Here is a 14,397-nt window from a genome sequence, read left to right as displayed (position 1 = left end):
TGAATGTAATTGAAAAAAAGAACGGGCAGCTTTCTTGAAGGGCTCCCAACAAATAGTGCTGTTACTGGTCTTCTCCAGAAAGCCAGCCCTAGCCAAGCTGGAAACACTGGTTCAGAAATATCAGTGTTCCCATTTCCTATTGTTCTTGCTAAGTAGTTGCAGGCACAGAGTGATAAGATGTCATAAAATGGTGAATAAAACTTCAATGGCCCTTGATATCCATGTTATCATTGGTGACTCCGCCTAAGATACTATGTCAGATAAAGGCAGGACAGGCCTGGAGCATAAATGAGGCTAAGGAACCAGTGTGCTGAGCAGACTCCTGCTTCCTTCCAGCTCTCATCTGTCTCTAGAGGGATCTTTCACCAATCTGTGGAGTATGTTCTCTTTCAGTTTTTCAGAGAGTAAACAAGGAACCAAGAGCTGAAAATCTACCCTGGATCCATTATATAGATACACAAATGTCAAACATTAGATTCATGCTGTGAGGAATCTGCCCTATCTCCCCTTTCTGCAATATATTTTTCTGTAACAGAGCCTTTCTGCCTATCCTCAGTCATCTATGCGTAAGGTGAAGCCTCACCCATAAGGCAGTCCTATTTTCACAAGTACTCAACTATACTTTGGTTAGCAGCAGTGTCCCTTTAGCTCGCCCTGCCACTGCAACTTTGCCTTAAAACTCCTAGGCTGCAGAGCTATCCTCCATGCTGGGTTATCCTACCAAGAACAATGAAAACCTCTGCAAGAAAGATGGGCTGGGCTGGCCCTACTGGGCTTATCTATGGCGCCTTTCTTCTAACCTCTGTGGTATTTGAATATTCTAATCCACTAGGAACTAAAATATGCTGTTTGTGGTAAAACTAAACCATAATAGAACGAGTCTCATAAACTTGCACTTGCTAGATAAGACCAAACTTTGTCTCTCAATAATCAAGTTATCCCACTTTTAAATATTTTCTCAAATGTTGATGAGTAAAACAAAGAAGTGTGACACATGCCTGTAATTCCTGAGAGTTTGAGACCGGAGGATTACAGAGTTCAAGGCCTGCTCAGCCTACAAAGCAAGACCCTGCCTCAAAACAAACTTGATGAGCAAGAGAGACTTTAATGAAATTAGTTTTCAACTTTGTATCTCTAAACTGGATAATCTTTTTGAAATAGATGCCAAATAGCACTAATCTGCACTATGCTGCCTCTGCAAAGAATTACAAATGTTCCCTGACAGTGAGGTTCTGAGCTCATAAATTCATGTCAATTGAAGATAAGTTGAAAACGTATTTAATATACCTAGCCCACCTTAAATGTCTTACATTACCCTATAATTGAGCAAAATCATCTAACATTGATTGTGGCATATAATGAAGGATTGAACAGCTCATGTAAGTATTGAATGGAGCACAATGAGAAGTACAGGTTTTCTCTATGATCACATGGCTAGCGGGGAGTTGTTTGCTGGGCTCCAGCATCAACAGTATGTTACTATCAGGAGCTTAAGGAAAGTTCAAAGCTCAAAATCTGGACGTGTGTGGCTTGTATTGAGCACAGACAGGTCACTTTCACATTATCAAGTAAAAAAATCCAGAGTCAAGCAACTGTGAGTTGGAAACACCTGTATTCATATTCCTGGTTACATGTCCCTGGTATATAATAACTACACAGATTCAATGTCTGATAATTTTCCTGACTTGATGACTAATATCTCTTTCAGTGTTGTTTTACTGAATAAAGAACCAGCTAAGATTAATGAGGGCAATTTAAGTGTTAGGGAGTGAAAGCCGGGATGATAACACTACACTATTTTCTATGTGCAGTTATTTTGTCTTTTTATCAGACATATGGACATTTAAAACCACAGACTATGGCTTAAGTAAATTAAAATTTGTTTAAACTGCATTTTATTTTGCTTAAAAATGAATCTCAGTAATTACTAAAAAGAAAAATGAATCTACTTTCTTTATTATGACCTTCAGTCAGAATGATGAATAGTACTTTATTTTGGAAAAGTATTCTTTAAAAGCCAGTATGTAAAATTACTGACTTCTCTTTTAGACTGGAACTTACATTTTTCAGCATTGAATCCCTCCAAAACTTGAATTACATAATAGGTGAAACATAAAAAATTTTCTTCAATATATTGAACTAATCTTAATTGTCCACATATTACCTTGGTGTTTGAAAAATACATGTAAAGGAATGCTTATTATAGCAGATACAATTCAGAAAATATTCACCTAGTTAATTTTATTACAATTTGCTTCTAAGCAATATATTTAAACTTAAACACATTTTAGGAGCTATTTAAAATATTTTGTTCTTTAGGTTTTTTTTTATATATTTGTATTACTTGTATTTTTTATATCAAAATGCTTAAAGCCTGAGCCAGCTAGGATAATACATGCATGCAATCCCAGTACTCAGGAGGCAGAAGCAGGAGAATTTCCACAAATTGAGGCCAGCCAGGGATACATAGCAAGACCTTATCTTAAAACAAAAACAAAACACATAAAACCCACCAAAGTTTAAGCCTCTTGACTTTGAGGAGCAAGTTGTACAATTATTATGCTTTAAAACGCAAAGCACTCTTCTCAGTGCTTGCTCATTCTGTGACCATACCTGAGACACTTTATCCCTGATTCCAAGTATGCCTACGCTTAACCTGAAGATGTTCAAAATGTTCCAAAGCCCAGGTTATATCCCAGACCTGGCACACAGGCATTTCTAGTCCTTGCAAGTCCCCAGGTGATTCCAATATGCTGAGTCTGAGAAGCACTGCCTTAAAGAACTGGTTCCCAGGCAAACTTCTAAGCCTTTCTGATGCTCCGCCTGAAGGCTCTAAGCCTTTCTACTCTTCCTCCTGAATAGCACCACCTCAGCACTAAGTGTGTTACAACTGTTAACTTGCCTGCCTGTTCTCCCAGTGTACTTCAAGATTCGGGAGTATTTTCATCTTTGAATCCCAGGGCTAACCCTGCATCAGTTGTATGAGAGTATGTAACACATTCATGGAATAGGGCCCAAGGAAAACAAAACTAAAAATATACTGTGCTGATATTGAAATACTTTGGAAAAAGTAATAATTTAAGCTGTTCAGGATATGTTTTAGTTTGCTTTCAATTGAGCTGTGACAAAACACTCTAATACCAACTTGGGGAGGAAAGGGTTTATTTGGCTTACATCTCCCAGGTCAGAGTTCATCACTGAGGCCAAGGTAGAAACTCAGGGCAGAAACCTGGAGGCAGGAGCTGAAGCACAGGCCATGGAGGAATGATGCTTAGTGGCTTTGTCCCCTGCCCATGCTCAATATGCTTTCTTATACAATACACGACTACCTGCCCAGGGTGGCACCACCCACAGTGGGCTGGGCCCACCCACATCACTCAACAATCAAGAAAATTCTACACAGACATGGCCACGGGGCCAGTCCAATGGAGGCAATTCCCCAATTAAGACTCCCTCTACCCAAGTGTGTCAAGTTGACAACTAAAGCTATCCAGCACAGGATGTATCACCAGTGGAATGTGCATATTAGGGAAACATCTCATTATACCAGTGAAAATAAAACTATATCCCAGCATCAAAGACTAACTTCAAATTGCTTACAGATTTGCATTCCTTGTTGTAATAAGCACACCCCCAAACTTCTTGTGATAAAAAACTCATCCTTTCTCTTTTTCTATCTGTAGTGGATTGAGTGTTGTTTGCAAGTCAGCCCTTATATTTTATGTTATAGGGGTTTGTAAGATTGATTTGGAAGATTTACACACTTCCTTTACCAAATCTACCATGTAAGTGTCTGTTTATTGTGGCATTCAGTTAATACAACCATTATGATTATGAAAAAAAATCAACAAAATTTTTGCCACAATCTAATCATAGACAATAAATTCAATCTTAGATGCTTTTAAAAATATTTTTATGTGAATGAGTGTTTTGCCTGCATGTAAGTAGGCCATGTGGGTGCAATGCTCAGAGGCCAGAAGAGGGTGTTGGATCCCTGAAACTGGAGTTACGGAGGGTTGCTGGCTGCCATGTGGGTGCTGGGCCTTGAACCCAGGTCCTTGGGAAGAACATCAAGTGTTCTTAACTGCTGAACTATCACTCCAGCCTCAAGCACATGCTTTTTTGAAAGCTATTTAGAATACTTTGCTTTTTGGATTGCCTAAATGTTTCCTATTGGCAGCACTGTTTCACATCGAACAATATGTAATTTTTTAAACTGCTAGATTTTGATACATGAATTCTGATTTAGGATTAGGAACCTTTGTCTTAAGAGAGTAATGTTTCCCATTCATTATACACATGAAATGCTAGTTTATCTCTTAATTAGACATCAAATTAAATTCTTACCAATATTCAACAGGCAAGTCTCAAATGTATATAGAAAATGAGAGAAAATATATTTGTGTGTGTGTACTTGGGGCACATACACTAAGGGAACTAAGAGGTCAATATTTGGGAGTTGGTTCTTTCCTTCCGCGCTGTTTTCCTCAGGCTTAGTGGTAAGCACCTTTATCTCCCGAGCCATCCCACTGACCCCATATTTACCTTTAGATGCAATATTGTGATCGATCGATTATTTTTAACTAGTATTTTAATAGTAAGTAAAAGACATTCATTGAAACACACTACTTGTTCCTCTTCCCCTAAAGGAGTCAAGACTTAAGCTCTAAGGATAATTTTCCTAGGAACTGCCAGCCTTACAAGAAACAAGTTAAGGTATTACCATGGTGAAAAGATTAAAGATCACAGGTTTTTTGTTTGTTTTTTGGTCTTTTTGAAGCAGGGTCTCCCTGTAGCCCCAACTGTCCTGGAACTCACTATGTAGACCAGGCTGGCCTTGAACTCACAGAGATCCACCTGCCTGCCTCCCAAGTGCTGCGACTACAGGCGAGCGCCTGGCAGATCACAGTTCTTAATATTCAGTTCTGTTATGGTTTCCAAACCGGAAAAGCTGTGGCGGTAACCATCTCTAGCAAGCTTTAGCTGTGATGAACCCCAAACTGAATTTCTTTTGCTTATGCAAACAAGGCACACAGACCTGGCACACTTTCAGCCAGTAACTGGAGCTTCACATATTTATGTTTGGATCAAACGAAGAAGGCAAGGTCAAAGCTGGCTTCAGCATCAATGCTGGCTAGTGTTCTTAGGTCTTTGCACTTGGCAGAGGCAGATACGCTGATTTGCCCTCTCACAGGATCACCAGCATCCACGGAACACCAGGGGTTGGCGCTGTGTGGGTGTCTGGTCTCTCTAAGCTTCCAGTTCCTAGCAGCAGGTCGGGGTGGGCACAAGCTGACCAGAAAAGTGTACTTCACCCCCTTCCACGGATCAAACAGAAGGTGGCCAGAAAACCGCCGTGTCCCGGCTGGAGTCACAGGGCTACGAAATCATCTTCCGCCGCTGTCCTTTGTAACACCCACCCGCCACAAGGGGCTACCGACTGTCAACCTGGGGACCCGAGAGGACCCAGCGGGGACGGCTGGGCTTCCGCGCACCCGACTCCCGCACCCACTGCGTCGTGCGGGACAGGAGGGGGCGAGGAGTGACGACGCCGCTCCCGCTGGGGACCGCTCCGTCAGCGTGACCTACCCCGTTTGCCCCGAAGTATTAAAGCCAGCGCCCAACCAGCCCGGAGCGCCGGCGAGAGACCATTGAGGGGGGGAGCCGACAGTGTCCCCTCGCGCCTTGACTCTGTAGTACCGGGAAAAGCCTATAAAGCCGGGGTCCTCTGCCCAGCGTCCAGCTGAGGCTCGCTCGGCTCCCCGGGCCCCGGGAGGGGCGGTTTCCTCGCCTTCTTCCCGCCCGCGGCTCGCCACACCTCCCTCCGCGGGATGCTTGGTTGGGTCCGGGGCGGGGCGGGCAGTGCTCCACGTGCGGCCCAGAGCCCCGCGTTCGGCTCCTTCCGCAGCTCGGTTCTTCCCGCGGCTGCTAGGCCGCCGCGGCATCCTCGGGGCGGGGCGGGGCGGGGCCTCCGGGCGGGAAGAGGGCGTGGTCTTCGGGGACATGGGCGTGTCCTCGAGGGGCGGGGCAAGTGGAGTGCTGGTCTGGCTGCGGCCGTGGGACTGAGAGCAGCAAGTAGGCTCGGCGGGGGACCTGGAGACGCTGCTGCCGAATCCGACGCCTGGTGCTCGCTACTCTGGAGGTACGAGCCATAGCGGGGTCTCCTCGCCTGCCCCTCGCCGGGCCGCCGCGCCCCTGCTGCCGCTGTGCCCCCTGCCGGCCGGGTGGCGGCAGTACGGTGTGGTGGGGTCTCTGGAAGTGGAGTCGGAGACGGGACTCCGCGTCTTTCTTCTCTCTCGCTGGGTTCTGGGCGTCGGGCATGTCGCCTCTCGGCGAGTCGGAGCTCGCCCACGCCGGGGCGGGAGACCGGAGCCCCGAGGGAGGCGCGGAGCTGGGGGCCGATCGGCGGCGAGCGCGGGCAGGCCGGCGGGCTGCGCTCGGGTGGCGGGCCGCTTGCCCGGACCGCGGAGCCGGTTTGGGGGACCCCTGCCGGCGGTGTCCGGTCTCTAGTCCCGGAGCCCCGCGTTCCCCGGCGCGGTGCGGTGTCGCCTGTTGTGCGCGCAGGCCGGGCAGCCCGAAGCCTGGTCTGGGAAGCTCGGGCTTGGGCTGGACCAGCTCGGCAGCCCCCGAAGCGAGCCTCGGGGACACACGAGTGGGGGGCGCGGTGTGGGTTTCTGGAGGAACTTAACACCGCCAGGCAAAGGGGACCCCTAGTCTCCGCTCGGGCCAGGCGGGGATGTGAACAGCTGGGGGCCCCCCATGTGAGGGCTACAGCAATAAAACAGCGCCTCGAGTGCGTTCCAGGGTGACACAGCCTAAAGGTGGGGCGCTTTCTTTAAGGCAGGGATAGATGGAAAGCTGTCAAAACAAGCACATTTTAAAGTTGAAATCAAAGCTGGCAGATTTTGTACCGTGTGTCTGTGTCTAGTGTCCGAAGAAATATCACCTCATTGGCCCGCTTACACCTTTGAGGGTTTTTTTAATTTGTTTTTGTAAGCAGCCCATCTTTTACCAGCGTTGCCCTCGGGAGCTGTGTAGTGCCCACCGCAGGGAAGGAAAACTTAGGCACGTTTTCTCAGGTAGCCTTTGACTTCAAGGTTGTTCCTCCGAGCACTTCTGAGTGTGGAGAAAAGTGTACCTCGCCGGATTTTCCACTCACGAGTCCTTCCTTTCTTCCTGGTGATGTTTTACTGGTTTTGTAAGCATCCACTTAAATTTAGTTTTTGTACGAAATACTCCCTGTTGCCACAGGGTGTATTCTGGGGATTAGAGAATGCTGTTGGAGAAAGCTGCTGGTGGCTTCATTTTCCAAGAATGTAAGTCATTTCCTTTCTGTGATTTTTCAGGGAGTTGATACTTCACAGCATCAAAACTTTGTGGGGGAAATTTTTCCATAATACATCTGTCACTTAAAAGGCTTGTGACTTTTGGTTTTCCTTCCTAAGGACACTGTAAATTTAGGCCCAGGATTGCTAAAGGAAAGAATGGGGGATCCCAGACCCCCCTCACCCCCCGCCCCAGGATCCTAGAGTATTATAAGACTGCTGTAGAAAGTTTTACCAAGACCTACAAATGGCCTGCAGGATGGTGAGTGGGGGAGGGGAGGAGACCAGAAAAAGGCAGGAAAACAGATGCCTTCCCTTGTGTCCTTTGTAGTATAAAACTTCTAGCACCTCATCATTTCCTTGGGTGTGGTTTTGAGAAAGTAAAGTTTTTATGTTAAAGATGAACATTCTCTAAACTAATCTGAGGCAGCTGACATTCAAATGCTTTTTCGATGTTTGTAAACATATGGGTTTTAAATTTCATAGTAAAGTAGACCTTTGGTAGGATTATTAGATGAAGAGGGTCCCCAAGGGCATATCCCATATCAAGTTATCTGCTGGATGTCTTCTCCAGAAAGCAGACTGACTGTAATGTGAACTAACTTCCCCGGCTTTGAATTGCTTGTGAGAATCCCTGAGATCTAATACTGATGGACCACACTAACCAGTAGTTCTGGCAGGGCTCAAAACATTTTGAGACAGGAAGTCTTTCTTTTTCACTCTCTCCTTTTGGGGGTTGCCAGGGGTAAGATACCAGGTTCTAGTACACAGTTTGAACTTGCAGATTTAAGATGCTCCTGGCTTTACAAGAAAACGCCTGGAAGCAACAGGAGCCACGATGAAGGCCCCGCTTTAAAGCACAATGCCAGCGTGGTACAGCCTTCTCAGATCTTGTCATTCAACTGGGCTGACTGAATTGGGGGCTGTTGTAGACCTTTCCACATTTAACTGTGCTTATGAAGCTTTTGGCTTTCAGAACTTATGACATAATAGGCTGTGTAGCCTTTTGTGGCAGATGCTTGCCTTGGAATGAAAGTTTCAAATAGAATTGTTTTTGACTGAGCTGTCAGGTTTAGAGTTTTGTGCAAATCACTCCTGTCTCAGCTAACTTTTTGATAAAGGAATTCTTTGTAGTTTTCAACTTGGAAGTTATACATTTTGATTTCTAAAGCTGTACTTTTTAAAAAAATGAAACCTGCAAACAATTATTTTATTACATGAAAGCCAGTACCAAGAAAAGATTAATTCAGTCCAGATGTAAAAATGTATGTGAATTTTAGATTTAGATGAGCTCAACAAGTTTCCCTTTTGTTGATGAGGCTGCCTGGATCCCAGATGGCATTTACAAATTATCCCAGGTACTTTCTGAATTGAGGACTGAATTTCATGGACTTTCTCTAAAGTCGTTTTAATGTTATTTTAAGTCTTCTAAAGAATAGAAAACTTTCTGCATGTATGCAGGGACGGTTATTTTCTTATTCACTAATAGAAACCTCAAATATTTCAGTTCGGTACATGAAGTCTGTTTCTTAGTATGAAAACAGGAGGTATATAGTATTTCGGTATTTAAAAAACTTTGTCTTTCATTTATTCAGTTCCAACTTTTTTTTAATACTTTTTATTTTATGTTTATGAGTGTATTGCCTGCATGTATGTAAGTGCATCCGTATCGTGCAGTGCCTAAGGAGGTCAGAAGAGGGCATTGAATTCCCTGTAACTGTAGTTGTGGACGATTGTTAGCCACCATATGGTGCCATGAATCAAATTCGGGTCCTCAGCAAGAGCAGCCAGTACTCTCAACCTCTGAGCCATCTCTCCAGCCCCTCTTTTCCTTTAAAAAATTTTTATTATATGTTATTTTACTTTATGAGTGTTTTGCCTGAATGTATGTAAGTGCACCCGTGCTGTGCAGTGCCCACAGAGGTCAGAAGAGGGCATCAGATTCCCCTGGATCTGGAGTTATGAATGGTTGTTTTACCCACTATGTGGGTGCGGGGAAACAAACCCAGGTCTTCTGCAAGAGTAGTGCTCTTAACTGCTGAGCCGTCTCTCCAGCCACCTTCCTTTTTTTTACACACAAAAAATTTTTTAGGTGTTTATAGTTTTCAACAGAATCCAGCTGTAAGTTTGTGGTTTCAGGTGTAGCAATTGTTTCTTGTTTGACTGTCGTCACCCCTCTGCCCCTTTTTACTCCTAACCAGAAGCAACAAGCACAACTTACAGAAGTTTCATATATTCATTTTAGCCTGTGTCCTAATACCTGAGCTGTAAGGATGCTACTGTACATTTCCAATCAGGTGTTTCTGGGAGTCTTTGTATGATTATATAATTACGCATTCTGGGAGTTTGCTGCAATGTGGTTCTGCACAAAACAGGAGGAAGACTAGGAAAGATTTCTGTGAAGTTTTATGGGTAGTGAAATTTTAGTTAAAACATTGTCTTCTCTAAATCCAAGCAGGAAAAATGGCATTGCTGACTTCAGTGGCTAAACTTTGATGTGCTGGGGAGGGGATAGTTGAGAGAGCTTTTAAAAGTGCACATTATCCTGGGAAAGAGGCTTCGGGGGCCTATAAAAATAAGCAGAAACAAGTTAAGGGATAATTTGAAGGAGTGAGGTAGTAGAGTACTGGGCGTTGGGCTGCGTGGAGAATTTAAACTTAGAGTAGTGAAAATCAAGGCTGAAAGAGAGAGAACTTTGAATTTGAAAGTAGCACTTAGGGAATAAGATCTTTCTTAGCTGAGCAAAGGATGAAATGATTATAACTGACATATACAACCTGGAATAGGTGTGTTAATGGATTTTTGTTGTGGTAAACCTTGCCTCCCTTAATGTTGATTCACTAGTTTGCTGTTAAGTAGCTATGGAGTGAATGCTTATTACTGCCTGCCCTGCCCCCTTTCCCACTTCCTATCTTAAAAAATGGAAACATTGTGTGTGTATGGGCGGGGTACTAATGATTCTACAGATACTGAATTGGTCCCTAGAATTTGGGGAAACTATTAATGCCTACTTGAAAACTATTAATGCCTGCTTGACCAAAAGGTTCTTCAGTAATAATGGCTGAACTTACTATGAAGTTGTGGGTAAAAGCAAGCAATCGGTGCATCTGATTATCTTCCATGATTTAGTGGCATAATTACTTCTGGCGCAAGTTTGTATACAATCACTTTTTATATGTCAAGTGGAGCGGTCAAACAGTATACCATATTGATTAAAGAGAGATTATAGAAGACCAAGAAGGGGGAGAAAATTCGAATCTGACAGCTGGCTGTGTCACTTCAGGAAGAGAAAATTTACTGAAATTCACAGATGAATCAAATAGAGTCCCAAGGAGAAGGCAGTGTTTACCTAGAGCTCTCTTGGAGTTATCTCTAGCTCAGCATTTTCTAGTTAAATTTCCTCACCTGCATGACATTTTGTAGCAGAGTTCATACAGTAAGAAACTGAGAAGAGATTTAGTCATTACCCAGGTGATTGCATTAATGTATTAATATTGGCATGATTCTGCACAAAAGTATCTATTTAGACACTTAGTAATCTACCCTGTTGTATCTTCAGATGTTTTACATTATTGTTTCTTTTTAGATTTATTTTTTATTTATGTGTGTGTGTGTGTGTGTGTGTGTGTGTGTGTGTGTGTGTGTGTGTACACACACACTCGGTGTGAGCGCAGTACATACACAAAAAGAGAGGGAATGAGATGTGGGATAGTTTCTATCATTCAGATGTGGATTTTGAAATATATCCACCAGGTTTACCTGTGTGTGTGTGTGTGTGTGTGTGTGTGTGTGTGTATGCACACACAAGCTGTGAGTGCAGTCCATGCAGACCAAAAGAGGGTATCAGATCTGCTGGGGTTACAGGCAGTTATGAGCCACTTGACATAGATGCACAGCTCAGAAGCATCCATCACAAAGTGACTGTATCTAGGTACCCAGCATCCATATCAAGAAATAGTTCATTGCTGGCCCCAGAAACCTCTTCTTCATTCGTAATCTCAGCTCCATGGGTGACCATTATTCCAACCTCTTATGTCACAGGTTAGCTTTAATCTGTTTTTGGACTTCATATAAATGTAATCAAATATGAGTTGTTTGGTTTTCTTTTGTTCTCTTGTTCTCTCTCTCTCTCTCTCTCTCTCTTTCAATGGGGCAGGGTGCCCTCTTTAGTCCAACAGTCATGTAATATACATAAATTGATGTAGGTAATAATGGTTCTTTTTTATTTCCATGAATTAATATTGCCTGGTTTTATTTATTCTGTTAATGGACAATTGGGTAATGTGGGGATAATATGTAGCAGGTAATCTTTTGATGGCTCTAATATTTGGAGTTGAGAGTATAGTCTTAGATTAAAAAACAACAAAAAGAACTTCCAAAATAAGAGATGAGAAGGTGAAAATGTATCACAGACACATTGAGGGTTCAGCACAGAATCTCAGTGTTTTAGGGATATAGTATAGACTTTACCAACTACATATTGCTAGATTTCAACTAAGCATTGATGCCTTTAGTGACATCTCAGCCAACCCATCATTTGTAGAGATGGAGGCCCTGAGAGGAGGAGTGATTCATACTGAGTCTCACATAATGACAGTGTCACAGTGCAAGCACCTTGGGACCTGGTGTAGTCCAGCCAGCAGTTGCCCAGAGTGGTGCACATTTTGCCCTGCAAGGGGGAATGGCAGGGCAGAAACCCGGGGCCTCACCTTTCCTTCCACATGGATACTCACTCCCTGTGGGACCGCTGCCCTTTTCTGATTCACCCCATGGTGTCCTGTGGCTCTGTTCAGATAGTCAGACCTGTCAGTCAAAATGGATCTGCTCAGGGAGGCAGAAGTCCAGTTCCTCCTGCCCTCTCTACTCTACGTCCAAACTGAGCTATTGGGATTCTGCCCCCCCACCCCCACCCCCGCCATCTAGGTATGGTCAGTGAGACCTTGGGCTGCAAGTACTGAGTGGATATTCTTGAGGACCCCATTAATTTCTTTGTTTCATTTATCATAAATTATCCAATAGGCCCTAATTACAAAAAAGACCCTGTCTTAAAAAATACAGAATAGTTCAGAAAACACTGCCACAAAAAAAAGATGCATTATTTGGATTTCTCCTGAATTTATGCTTCCCCCCACCCCCGCGCCTCTGAAGTTTCCCTCCCTCTGCATCTTCTCCTCCCCCAGCAAATACCCTTGTCTTAAATATCCCCAGAAACATCCAGTCTTTACCAAAAACAGCAGTGAAATTGTGATACTGACAGCCATGGTACTCCCCAGGAAGCATTTACTGTGAAACATAGGATTATGATTTCACTGAGAGATCTGATAGATAAAACAAAGTGCTTACAAAGGACACAGATACCTTCTTTCATTTGTCCCTAAAGAATAAAAGACATTTTCATGGTTCTAAAAAAGGTTCAGCATTTCAGTTTAGGCTCCTTAAAAAGGTATGGGGGGGAAGAGAATCACAGAAATTCTATAAATGTGTTGTAATAAACCCTGCTTGAATGAGATACTACTTTCAATAGCAAGATTTTATCTTGCATATTGTTAGAAACAATAATGCATAATGTTAGAAACAGTTTTAACTATGCTTACTACAGATCTACAACCTGGCATGTTGCTCAGTGCATATATACGTACATATATATGCAAATGATAATATATGTATATGAAATCTAGGAATTATATATGAGAGAATGTGATGCTTGTCTTTCTGAGTCTGGCTTATTCTCTCAATATGATGTCCAAGTTTGCTCCATTTTCTTGCAAACAATCTGATTTCATTCTTCTTTATGGCTGTATAAAACCCCATTTTGTATCTATACCAAATTTTCTTTAGCTATTCTTCTGTTGACAGGCACTTAGGCTGACTCCACAATGTGGCTGTCATGAACAGTGCTACAGTACACATGGATGTGTGGGTTGTCTCTATAGTACACTGGCCTAGATTCCTTTGGATCTCTCTGAAACCACTCCCTTGAATACAGGCTCTGCTGTTCTCCATAGGCCAGCTTTGGAGAACTTAACCTGCTCTTTCAGCTTCTGTGTCTTCATTTATAAAATGATGGATGATAGTAACTAACTGCCCCACAGGGTTCTTGTGATCATTACATGAAATTGTATATGGTAAATAACTAGCCCAGTCTTTGACATACAGCAAGCAGTCAAGCTGTTATGGCCCAAGATGGAAAGGAACTTTGTATAGAAAGGTCTTTACTTCTTATCGGTCTCTGAACCTTTGTTTACCCTCAGTTCATGGAATTTTATTATATTTTGTTTCTTGATGACATTACGCAGGCAGCAAAACCTAGTATTTCTGTTACAAATCTTGGGCAGTTTATATTTCTGCAGGAAGAACAGCTGCCTTTCCTACAGATCACTAGTTGATGGGAGGAAATTTTTCTTAATTCTCCTAATTTTTTTTCCAGATGCCAAAAAGTAATCAGATTATAAAAATATTCTCTTTATGGTGACTAATACTGAGCAAAGTACTTTCAAACTTAAAGAGTAGCAGTAACCCGAGTCTTCTCCTCACACACCCTGCAAGATTCCCCTGAGTCCTTTTAAAGAAAGCCACTGTTATTGGTACAAGGCAGTTGTTTATTCCTCAGCCCCCTTCCCCACCTGCACAGTTTATATACTGTGAGTCAAACCCCTTAACAATTTTGTTATTGGGTCCGAAGTTTAGGATTTTTAAGCCATTCATTCAATGGAAACCAAGTCTAAAAGTTTCAAAGGGAGCATTTAGGCAAAAAAGGAACTTAACTTAGGCACATTGGAAAGATACATTTACATCTAAACAGCATAATTACAAGCTCAGTTATAGGCCCAGATGAATCATGCTGTATTATTCCATTCTGTTTCTTAAATGGGGAGCCACCCCATATGACCTGTCCCTGGCTCTGCACTCTGAAAATCCCAGTATACTTAACACTTTAAAAGTGCACTAAGGGGCTGGAGAGATGGCTCAGCAGTTAAGAACACTGGTTCTTGTAGAAAACCCGGGTTTGAATCCCAGCACCCACATGGCAGCTAACAACTGTCTGTAACTCTAGTTCCAGGGGATCCAACAG

General features: G+C 43.2%; 1 protein-coding gene across 1 annotated transcript in view; it reads left to right on the top strand.

The window, feature by feature from the left end:
• The first annotated feature begins 6,089 nt into the window (after window positions 1-6,089).
• The window catches only part of Frmd6 (FERM domain containing 6), a 73,735-nt gene continuing 65,427 nt past the window's right edge, over window positions 6,090-14,397 (top strand). The window contains exon 1 of the mRNA XM_008829833.3: window positions 6,090-6,142. The gene's annotated coding sequence lies outside the window, so the exon portion shown is untranslated. The remainder of the gene's footprint in view (window positions 6,143-14,397) is intronic.

Source organism: Nannospalax galili, unplaced genomic scaffold (assembly GCF_000622305.1).
Source record: "Nannospalax galili isolate Female #2095 unplaced genomic scaffold, S.galili_v1.0 scaffold253, whole genome shotgun sequence".
Taxonomy (NCBI): domain Eukaryota; kingdom Metazoa; phylum Chordata; class Mammalia; order Rodentia; family Spalacidae; genus Nannospalax; species Nannospalax galili.
This window is presented reverse-complemented; position numbering and strand designations above follow the sequence as displayed.